We start from the raw sequence: 12378 nt of genomic DNA, 5'->3' as shown, positions 1-12378 counted from the left end.
CAGGAGCCGCGGAGGCTCCTGCCCGGAGGCTCTGGCTCGGCGGGATTCTCCCTCTCCCCACAAAGACTCCTCCTCGTTTCCCCGCACTGCTTATAGCCTTGGGAAGCCTTGGCCTCTCACTTGTCTCCCTCTCTTCTTCTTTTTTTTTTTTTTATTTTCTTCCCGCAGTGTTTGACAATTGACTCTATTTCCTTTTTTCACCCCTGGTTTTAAGACCTCGATCCATTTCTTTCCCCATCCTTTTCTTCTGGCTTCCTAAAATCTGACCTCTCACGTTCCAAAGCCTCTTCTTGAAGCGCCGCTTTCGTTGTCCTGGGAACATGGCTCTTGAAGTCCTAACGAACAACTTTAGCAAGTGATTTCTTCGCCCTTTCTAGACACATCTCGTCCCGGCAAAGGTATTGTAGAGCTGGTAAAGTGGGAACCCCAATACAAAGGGAACCCAAATAAAACAAGGGAGCGCTCAAGAGGTTAGAGGTGAATTTAGCTCTGATGCAGAACGGTCTGCTAATTCCTCATAGCATCAGCTAAACCGATCCCACCGAGCCATTTGGTTTCTCTGCTCCTTGCTCACAACCTGTTCCCCAGTGCTGCAGGTACAGACAGATCGTGACTCCCCGGTTGGGGTGGTGGACCCGTTGTCCCTCGCCTAATGAGCCCCACAGGACCTGGGGCGCTGCTGAGCAGGTGCAAAAGCTGGGGAGCAGCGTGGGGTCTGGCACAGCTGGCACAAAGCCAGGACTCATAAACCCAGCGGGATCCAGGATGGCTCTGTGCTGGGTGTTTCTGCTCCTTTCCAACGCCCGACACTTCTGCCTGTGGCAATGTGGTGCTGAAATACCTGAGCTGCCTCAGGATGGAGCCAGCTAGGCTCTCACAAAAGCAGATGTACTCTTTCCAGAGCAGAGCTGGCCCTAGAAAGAGCGTAACAGCATTCATGTGGCGCTGTGCCTGAGCTAATAAATCGTGTTAGACCCAAGCTGGCTTTTCATCCACGGCCTGGACAATCTGACCGCAGATAAATGAAGTCTGACTGTATGGTGTTTACCATACTATCCTGGGACCTCAGAACTTTTGACGGTATCAGTATAATATGACTCTGAAGCAGAGAAGCATCAGCATCCTCAGTTTCCAGACAGAAGACTGAGTTACAAAGAGGATAAATAACTTGCCTGAAATAAAAAGGGGTGTATGAGACAGTGTCAAAACTTGGCCCTGAGTTTCCCAAGTTATCAGATAGTGCTGTAGCCCCTGGGCTGCCCTTCTTTACACTTATCTACTGTACAGTACTAGTACTATACTAGTTTAATCACTACTATGAAATTTAAAGATTTTTTAAAGTCACATTACAGTATGTAAGAATATCTTCTGATGTCAAATCTTTATTGTATCTGTTATTAGGAGGTTTCAGTATATGAGATCCCACTGTGCTGCTCAGAACACCTGTACTTTTCAGTGTTGTCACAATCTAAGAATTACAGAGATGTGACCTGTCAACTAATTAACACAGACCTAGGAACTAGGTCAGTCAAGGTCAGTCTAGCTCAATGTCAGTGGTTTGCAACTGGATTTGGAGTGGATGCTATGGGAAAGAGTGCAAAAATAAGGCATGTATATATGTGGTTTGTGGTCTTTATTTTCCCCGACTTACACCGTGAAACTTTCCAAAGGAGATATATATAGAGAGATATATAACTTTTTGCAGCTGAGGCCAGAATATATTTTAGTGGAGGATGCTGACTGGCAACTGGAGTTCTCCAAGATGTGTAGTCCCCATATCCATTCTAACTTCATGTGACGGGTTGTGTGCCACAGGCTGCTGAGAGTGAGGCTCTTGGCACAGCAGTATCTTCACAGCACATGGTTACAATTTTCTGATGCAGAAATAAAAATTGTACCATCACCCTACAGATCCTCCCAAGCTGCAATGAAAGGGAGAGGGAGATCAGACTACAAAAGGAAGGAGAAATCAAACAGAGGTGTTAACTACACCTTTGTGAGGACTCCAGCAACTGATTACCTTTACTGTTTTCAGTTCTACAACCCATAGCCATGGGGCTTTGAGTCAACAACTGTTACCTGGAGATGTGTCTCAGAGTTCTTTGCATGAACAGGGTAACAGGATTTCCCCACTAATACAACTCCATTTCTGGATGTGTCTGAAACAGATAAAAGTATACATGGACTTTCAGAAAGGTGCCCTGCTGACACTGAAGATGACTGAGGTCTCTCAAAGTGTAGTACTAGGTTTCAGGGGAAAAGGTCTCAGACATTTCCCCATTTCTTAAGGAAGGATAACGGGTCAACCCTCTCCAGCCTAGGCTTCTTTACTGTTCTTCCAGACCTGGAAAATAAATACAAGGAAAGTATCTCCAAATGAAATTCCTAGACTTTGAGAGCAGGAGTAAGCCTCAGCACTGAGTTTTGGCTGTATGCATTGGGGGAGGCCATAGCCCAGGTGGGAGCCAGCTCTGCAGAGGAATCCTGCAGTCAGTGGTTCAGGAGTTCTCTGGGATTTCAACATCCAGCTTGAGCCAGGCAGGCTAGACCACCCACAGGCAGCCCACTGGCAGCACTAGCCATGGGCTAGCATCCTATCATGCCTAGCTCCTTCCTCGGACTGCTTGATCAAGAGACAGCTGACAGGGAACATCTGCAGATAGTAAGACACCTCATCTGAACAGGCAGGTGGCTGAGTTGGAGTGACATATTCGAGACTGATAGGAAACACAGATATGACAACTTTAAAGGAATACAATAAACCATTTTTTTTACGTATTTATCAACAGCTCTTTCTAAGCATGATGGGCTGTTAAGGAGACAGTATGAAAGCACTTGTAGGCAGAAAAGGCCTTGAATCTGTATGAGTGCTGCTCAGCAATCACAAAAACATGTCTGTATTATCAACACTGTTTTCAGCACAAATCCAAAACATAGCCCCATACTAGCTTCTATGAAGAAAATTAACTCTACCCCAGCCAAAACCAGCACAGAAGGATCCAGAATTTGAGTGATGGAGACCTGCATCCTGGATCAAATGGTGATTGGTGGTAAACTCTCAGTACTGCATGAGTTATGATAGGCAAGGAGTGCTTTCAAAGAAAAGACAAGCAGCTTGTGCTTCCTATTCTGAGGAAAAATCAGTGAAAGTATGCAAGAAAAAGAGAATGACAGTTAAAGTTAATGGCCAAGAACACAACGCTAGATAGAGAGCAGGCTAAATTTGATTTAAATTCACAGAATACAACGTTGCAAAAAGCAAGATATTTGGAAATAAGAATCTGGATCATAGTTTTGACAATATGATGCATGGAAAATTCATGTTTTAAAATAGATTGCATGGAAAGAATCTTCTTTATAGATATAGAATAGATAGAGTTTTGCTGTCAAATCTGCAGGTAAGTCTCAGATGATGACTAGTCTCCATTAGAGAAATAGTATCTGACTTTGCATTTTCAGAGAAGTCTATCCAGCGATAGAGAGTAGAAGGAAGAAAGAAGAGATACATTGAAGAGACTAGTCAGCCCCTGTCAGGGAGCTGAAAGGTAGATGAGGATCACCAGGGTATCCCCTTTAGGTGAGCTTCTGAAGGAATGATAACAGGAAAAAAAGGCTGAGGAGAACAAGAAGAACCATGGAGCTAATGGAGGACAAGAATTCAAAAACATAGCTAGCTGTTTATGATGGTCGATAAATCAAGAACAAAAGTAACTGAGATATGATTAAGAAAAAGTCATTAAATATTTTTCTTTAAACAACAGGCAGAAACAGAAGGAAAATATTGGCCCACTGTTCAACAGGAGAGGGCAATTAGTCATCAACAATGCTGAAAAGGCAGAGATTCTCAACACTTTCTTCACCTCTCTCTTTAAGAGCACTGCTGGGCCCCAGGCCTTGGAAAAAAAAAAAATCCAGGTCGATGCAAACACAGATCCATCATCAGTGAAGGAGGAGTTGGTATGTGAACTATTACAGGAGCTTGACCCCTACCAATCAATGGACGCTGAAATTATCCAAACAAGGGTGTTAAGAGAGCTGGCTGACATCATTGCAAGGTCGCTCTCCATAATGTTTGAGAAGTTGTGGAGATATGAGGATGTCCCAGAGGACTGGAAGAAGGCTAATGTCACCCCCATCTACAGAAGGTCTTAAAGGAGGGTCCAGGAAATTACAGGCCCATCAGCCTTACTTCAGTCCCTGGGAAAGTTATGGAACTAATCCTTCTGGGGGCTATCACAAGTCAGATGAAGCACGTGGTTGGGATGGGAAAAGACAGCATGGATTCACCACGGGCAAATCATGCTTGACAAACCTGATCACCTTGTACAACAAAGTAACCTGGTTGGTTGATGTAGAACAAGTGGTGGACATTGTCTACCTGGATTTCTCCAAGGCTTTTGATATAGTTCACCACAGCCTCCTCCAGGAGAAACTGATGTGTTACGGTCTAGACAAGTGGTCTGTGTGGTGGGTGGCTGCACCCAGAGGGTGGCGGGAAGTAGCTCTCTTTCAACCTGGCAACCTGTCAAAAGTGGGGTCCCCCAGGGATCAATATTGAGCCCAACAGTGTTTAATAACTTTGTAAGTGATCTGGATGATGGCATCAAGTGTACCCTGATGAAGTCTGTGGATGATACCAAACTGAGAAGGGAAGTGGACAGAGAGGGAGAGCCACCCTATAAGAAGACCTGGATAGGCTGGAAGAGTGGGCTAACAAGATATTCAGCAAGGCCAAGTGTAAGGTCTTGCACCTAGGATAACATAATCCAGGAGTGCAGCACAGGCTGGGATCTACCCAGCTGGGGAGCAGCTCCATGGAAAGGGACCTGGGGGTCCTGGTGGACAACAAGCTCAATATGAGTGAACAGTGTGCTGCTGTGTCAAAGAAAGACAATAGGGTGCTGGGGTGCATCAACAAGGGCATCACCAGCAGAGATAAAGAAGTCATTATCCTACTCTACTCAGCGCTTGTCAGATCACACATGGAATACTGTGTTCAGTTTTGGTCCCCACTGTACAACAAAGACGTGGGCAGGCTGGAGAGGGTCCATAGGAGGGCTAGAAAGATGATCAAGGGATTGGGAAGCCTGCCATATGAGGAAAGGCTGAGAGGGTTTGTTCAGCCTTGAGAAGAGAAGGCTTAGGGGAGACCTTAAACCTTGTTCCTGTATTTAAAGGGTGGCTACAACGAAGATGGAGAGTCCCTTCTTACAAGGAATCCCATGGAAAAGATGAGGGGTAATGGGTACAAGTTATTCCTGGGGACATTCCGATTGGACACAAGAGGAAAATTTTTCATGAGAACAATCGGCCATTGGAATAATCTCCCCATGGAAGCGGTGGATTCCCCAACATTGGACACTTTTAAGATTCAGCTGAACAGGGTGATGGGCCATCTTGTCTAGACAGTGCTTTTGCCAAGAAAGGTTGGACCACATGATCCTTGAGGCCCCCTCCAACCTGGTGTTCTGTGATTCTATGATTTTGGGAAGAATGGTGTCAGTGGCTCAGAAGCCAAATCAGAGTCTGCAGTGCCCAGAATGTGTTTACAGTCAGAGGGGAAAGTCAAGGGGCTTGAGAGATTAAAGGGCAGAGGAAAGAAAAGTACACCCTGAAATCAGCAGAGAGGAATTCACTGTAGGCATGGCACTGTGTCCGTACCATCGTGCAGCACTGGGGCACTAATGAACACTGCACACATTCTAGGGGGCACTTTGTCAATGTAAGGAACTGGGAAAATTATCTGAGAGATAGTATGTTCAATGAACATGGTCACAGAAAGAATGAATTAGTCAAGGCCCAAAAGGATGATGTGGCAATGATTGAAATAGCAGATGATGAGAGTCTTGGCAACAGCTTTAGCTGTGGGGATAGCTAGGAAGGGGTGTATTTTACATAGGTTATTCAAAAGTCTCAGCAGCCAAATTAATGTGCTTGAACAGTGCTGAGATGATTCATTACACACTGTTCAGAAATTTTATTATTTTATAGAACTAGAGTTCTGTTCACTGAAAATTCAGTTTTATGTGTTGTGCTCCACAGAGGTTTCTCTGACTGTAAATGATCATACCTTCTACACTTCAGCTGTATTAAAGCCACAGTGCTGCTGCTTTTACAATATAAAGTAATCGAACCTTTCCATTCTTTATTGGGCTCCGTAGGATGTATCTGTATGTATCTTCATCACATAGCAGAGAGAGATCTTAAAATGAACAATACCAAAGATTATTTTAAAAGAAATTTCTCCATATTCCTATAGCTGGGTGACTTATGTTCTCTACACTGAAGTCATGATCTTTCCTAAGACCAGAGCATCAGCAATAACATGTAAATCTTCATAGCTTTAAACTGCAGTAGAAGAGATGCATCTTTATTTTCAGTGGAAGAAATCAGTGATCCTCACAAGCTTTACATGCAAACTTCAAAAAGAAATAAATTTATTTACGAGCCAGCTTCCAACTCTGAGTCAATCTTCACCTTCTTTAAATTCTTAAAATACACTTAATTCATTAATTCTTCCAAATGTGATCTAAAATAATAAATAACAATAATAGAATATTGTGCCCAGTTTTGGGTGTCCCAAAGCCAGAGCAAGACCACTGGAGAGCCACCATGTTTGGGAGCTGGAGCACTAGCCCTATGAGAGAAGGCTGAGGGAGCTGGGCTTGTTCCCCCTAATGAAGAGGGGATTTTGAGGAAACCTAACAGCCCCTTCCCATACCTATGAGGACGTTACTGAGCAGGTGAAGCCAGGATTCTTATGGAGGTGCTGGGCAGAGGAATGGGAGACAGCGGTCATGTACTGAAACAAGCGAGGTTCATGCTGGATATAAAAGAAAATAATCTTCCCTGTGAGGATGAATAAACACTGGAAGAGGCTTGCCCAGAGAAGTTATGGACCCATCTTCCTTGGACAAGGCCTTAAGCAAACTGGTCTAGACTCTGCTGATCCTGCTTTTAGCAAGAAGTTACACTAGGGACCTCCCAAGGTCCCCGCCAATCTGGATGATTTGGCAATCCTATAAAAACAAAAGTAGAGTGAGAAGACGACCCCGTGCACATTTAGACACCCACTTAGCTTCACTTCAAACCCTGCCTGGCCACCTGGTATCTCTGCAATATCCACAGTGCACAAACTCTCATAAAACTGTCTCTGGTTTGAAGCAATAAAATGATTGAAACAATCATTCTATTTTTAATTTTAAGCTACAATGTTATTTAAAAAATATTATCTGTGTAAAGCCAGTGAAGCAAGACTATCCCAGATTCTTCAGTTGGGCTACAGAGATTACAAATGAGCCTAATTTTAAAAAACATCCTGTCTTAGCAAAAATACCTGAAGCCTTATGGAGGAAGACTGTAGATATTAAGAGACAGCGATTAGAAGAAAATCCAACTTAATCCTCTTCCATATTGAGTAGGGGATCAAAGATTTTCTTCCTTCTACTCTTCTCCCTTCTCTGAAACACAATCAAACTCCTCAGTTTTTGACCTGCTTGTGCAGGCTTTTCTCATGCAACACTTTCAGCAGTATCCATGAGCATTTTCCCTGAAGAACAAATTCATTAAAGCTGTATGTTTTCATTTAGGACTCAGAGAAGCAAATGGAAAGAAGGGGTAACATCTCTAAATAACTTTTGTAGCTCTCTTGAGTTTAATTTCCAGTTCTTTCTGAAAAAAAAAAAAAAAAACAAAAAAAAAAAAAAAAAAAAAAAAAAAAAAAACAAAAACACAGAAAAAGTAATAAGAAAAATATGCTCTAAATGATGTGTATCCTCCTCTCCCAGTTTGGACTGGCACAAGACAACCAATTCCTGCCTGCCAGCTGTGGACACCATATTTCTCCTGGAGTGTGCATGAGCCAGTGTGCTTGCGTGTGGATACTGCATTCGGAAGGTGAGAGTTCAAATTACAGTTTGGCAGCAGCAGATAATCCACTTCTTTTAGATAATGGAGATTTTTAGTTTGCCAGTATATAGGTCAGAAAATTACTAGAAAAATAATGTATACCAAGCCAGTTCAGTCTTTCTGTTTTGCAATGCTTTTCATCACACTCGAACGATAGAATAGAGCTTTTCAACATGCATATATGAGTTTTGAATTTGCTCTAATATGACCTCAGAAAAATGGCTTCACAAGGACCTGTGGAATGCAAAGATGAAATGTGGACTGTTTTTTATATATTTTTTTACATACTTTTACATAGATTTTACATCTTCTGCCCTAAGCTTTACACAATCACTGCTTTATCTCTCATACATGTACAAACCCACCCACACAAGATCATAGAGCAACTGAATTTGGAAGGGACGTTGGAAGATCATCTGTCTAACCTCTTGCTCAAAGCAGAGCTCACTTCAGAGTTAGGTCAGGTTGCTGAGGGCAACCAGCTGAGTTTTGAAAATGTTCACCATGGAAGATTCCACAGCCTCTCTGGGTGACCTCTTTCAATGCTTGTCCACCCTCACAGTGAAAATTCTTTCCATATATCCAGGGAGGATTGTCCTTGTTGCAACCTTGACCATTATCCCTTGGCTTTTTTTCTGTGCACCCCATCTTCATATAAGCTTCCTTTTATATCCGAAGATATATATTTATGTTTGTTTGTGTATATATATATAGACATATTTATATATTGCTGGTATATTCTGTTTTAAATATATGCATAATTTTTATTTCTACTTTGCACTTCCTCTTTCTTTACCACCTATGCATCAAACAGAGAAAATACTTAAGATATTTTTTAAAAACATCATCCTTGAGATTAGCCCCATCTCTTCGAGACATCTACCTTGTTTTCCTACTCTTTCTGTTGATTACAGAAGGAAAGAGGAGCAAAGATGACTGGATACCTGTAAACACAGAACTGTTACCACCACAAGCACTGATAAGCAAAAGTGTCTCTCAAACGATCCCTTAATAAGAGGAAAGTGATATGATGGAAACTTTTAAATTGAAATGTCAGAATTAGTAGATTATTTTCTTGTAACAGAAGCACTATTCAGCATAGACATATTTTGTACTCAACATCTTGTCTGAATAACCTGACTTAGTAACTGGCTTTGGAGATGTCCTCCAAGTACAATTTAGAGACCTTTACTACTTAATGTTAATAAAGGCTAAGTGTTAAATGTTATGATGTTAAGCACATGCTTTCTCCAGCATATCTATTTAGCAATAAAGTGATTGCAATAGTTGTTGGAATATACAAGAAGTATCTCTGCCAAATGATAATAAAGAAGGGAGTTTAAAAAGAATCTTGGACAGTTAAGAATCCCTAGATAAAATCCTAACAATTTGTGTGGTTAATCTACAGTGAGTTTTAGAAGTAAAATTGCCTCCATTAATATAAAAGCATATGTTCAAGACACTTTTATAATCTGCAGAATATCATACTTCTCCACTGTCACATCATTGATTACCCCTTGTCTTATATATGTAACAAACAAAGCTCAGGAAAACAAATTAAAAGAGGACTCATGAGCATTCTCTCTGAAACACTGTCACCTCCTTTAGCCCAGCTCAGAAGAAATCCTACACTAAAGGAGCAGTAGATAGTGACACTAATAGGAAACGGGTGTATGATCTCACTGTGCTCAGGATGCCAGCCCTTGACACGTTGTTGTGACAAATATCTAAGCACAGAACTGAAGGTTTTCAGTGAAAGGGCAAGAAAAGAGCTTACATTCAGTTTTGTCAGATCCACACAGATGTACCCAAAGACATATTTTCAGAATCTGCAAGCCACAAAATACAGCTTTTAATTTTATAAAGTGCATAAACCACAGTAGAATCCTGTTTTGTTTGGGCTCTGTATCCTGTTAATCACAATGGGAGCTCAATGCCAGCTTCTGTTTCATTGCAAGTTTTGGAAAGGTGTATCATACCTTTCTTCTGGACAAAAAAATGGACTAATTTCGGTTCATATAGTAAGATAGAGCTAAACCATAAGGGAAAAAAAGTACAAATTTAAGGTCATAATTCTTCAGAGTAAAATTAAATTAGAAAATAGGGCAGAGAAACTGTGATGTCTGCCATCTCAGCAGTACCCCAGGGGTTGAGAAGGGGACTGCTGGAGCCAAAAGTATGAACCACAGTACATAAGTAGCTGTAGTCTTTAACCATGCCTATCTTCTGCTGATCAGCAGAAAGCCCATAAATCATGCTCCTTAGGGATTGAAAGGCTTAAATAAGTATTAAAGGACTCAGTCCTGCACTGGCAGAATAATACATATGATAATCCAGAAGATTGTCTGCCTTTAATTTCTACTTTCTTTTGGACTCTTTTTTTTTTTTTTTTTTCCCCTCCACTGAGCTGTTTAAAGCAGGAGAATTGGCCATGCCAAATGCAGATATTTCACTTTGCTTTTCCTGCACTCAACACCGACGTTTTTATCATCACTTCAATGGATATTTTTGGATTGGTTGGACCTTAGTGATGATTTTCACTATTTAATGTTAGCTTCTCTCCTTGGGGAAGATACAAAGTTTGGGTTTTTAGCCAGCATAACAATTAACAAAGGGAATATTATAAATCACATGGCTCAGTCTAAAAACAGCTACTGATCATCTGCAATGCCCTCATGACACTCCCAAACCCTCTTTCACCCCAGTCCTGGTTTGGCCCACAGCTGGCAGCTGAATATTTTCTGACTGATAGCTGGCTTGGTGAATACAACTAATAATAACACTGGGCCCAAGTCCACTCCCCACTGTTCAGTACTTCTGGGGAACAGCATCTTCCACAGTAAGCAGTTGTTGTGGTATCAAAATCCACATTTTATCTGCTCAACATGGGGAACACGGAGGGATGTGGCTGGGACAATTTCAGGCAAGGGATTTTTAAGTGAATTCATCTTGTGCTGTTCCCTTAGCCAAGTGTCACCTTCAAAATTTAAGATGTTTTTTCAATATTGGAAGAGATAAGATACCTTCTATCTTACACCATATATAGATGGGATAGAAACTAGGGACTAAATCCCTGAAGAACTTAAAGGATCAATCAGGTGGAACACATTTGAACGTCTGCAACTAAATTTCACCTGAATCAATGCACCTAAATCCAAAGCAGAAATAATAATAATAAAAAAAAACCTCTCTTGGCTTGCTCTCAGCTGGAGGCTTTGAACTCAATGGCACCATTTATCTTGATTACAAAGATCCTGGAGGAACAGAGCTTTGCTTCTGCTTCAAACCAGCAAATGTGGAAGTCCAAGAACCTCTCTGACAGAAGCATTCTCAAACCTTAAATGCAAAACAAGCACAACATGCGTATCAATATTTTCAGTCAGTGTGATTATCAGACATGTTCTGAGAAAATCTCTGGGAATGGTCTTCTCACAAAACAACAGCTGTGGTGACTTCTTTGTTAAAGACACAGCCAGTGATAGTACACTCATACTACACAACTGACAGTTTTTCCTCATTTGCCTCATGATACCAAAACCTTCATCTCTGAATGTATTCTAAGTAATGAGAAGGGGAAGGCAGAGTGGGGAGGAGGTGATCTATACCATCCCTATGGCAGCTGGGTCCCTAAGCAGGAAGGAAATCAGGATCTGTTAGATTAGAGAGAAGCAGGAGAAAGGAAAGAGCCACACTTGGATTTGTGGTTTCTGATCCCCAAAAGATGTACGTATACATTCATCAGTTACTGCATAAAATGTTACATCTGTCAAGCTACAAAACCATCTCAGAACAGGAGGCTGAGAGCCCACAGTTATCCATCTCCTTTGGAGCAACAAGCCCATGACACACTCTCTCTGTGATCAATAACAATAAAGTTGCTGCGAGTGAAGGAAGCAATGCATCTCTTGCTGGTTTCCAGTCAGGAAAACACATGGCTACCAGTGCCTGGAGGGCAGGAGATGTCGATGTGAATGAACATAGAGGATAAGGAGTGGTTGGAGTACCTGTCTCTCACTCCCTGGATGAGTGGCCTAGCCTGTAAATTACTGCACAGAAGGAAGACATGAATTTCCCAAGCTTCTTTTAAAAGAAAATAGTGAACTTTGATCTGTTCTTCGACTGAATGGCTGTAGGTAATGGCATGTGGTGACCGTATTTTTCAAAACCCTTTGCTGGTGGGGACAGTATCTCCCTTATAGTGGTTCTTTGGAAAGCAGTAGGGACAGTGTGCTGTCTCCCTAATACCTTTGATCAGGACATCATTCACAGGCAACTGTAACCCACACAAGGACTCCTTCAAGTTTCTTGAGCAGCTCCATGGAATAAGCATGGCTTTTGGGCATTTGTGAGGGAAGCAGAGGTCTCTGGATTGCTGGCTTACAGCTACATACTCTTTCATGACTTTTAAAAAATGCCCTTCACAAGTCAAGGATGAGAAAATGGTCAAAAAGACCCCTAGCACTAACCGTG

The sequence above is a fragment of the Athene noctua genome, chromosome 2, assembly GCF_965140245.1.
Source record: "Athene noctua chromosome 2, bAthNoc1.hap1.1, whole genome shotgun sequence".
Taxonomy (NCBI): domain Eukaryota; kingdom Metazoa; phylum Chordata; class Aves; order Strigiformes; family Strigidae; genus Athene; species Athene noctua.
This window is presented reverse-complemented; position numbering follows the sequence as displayed.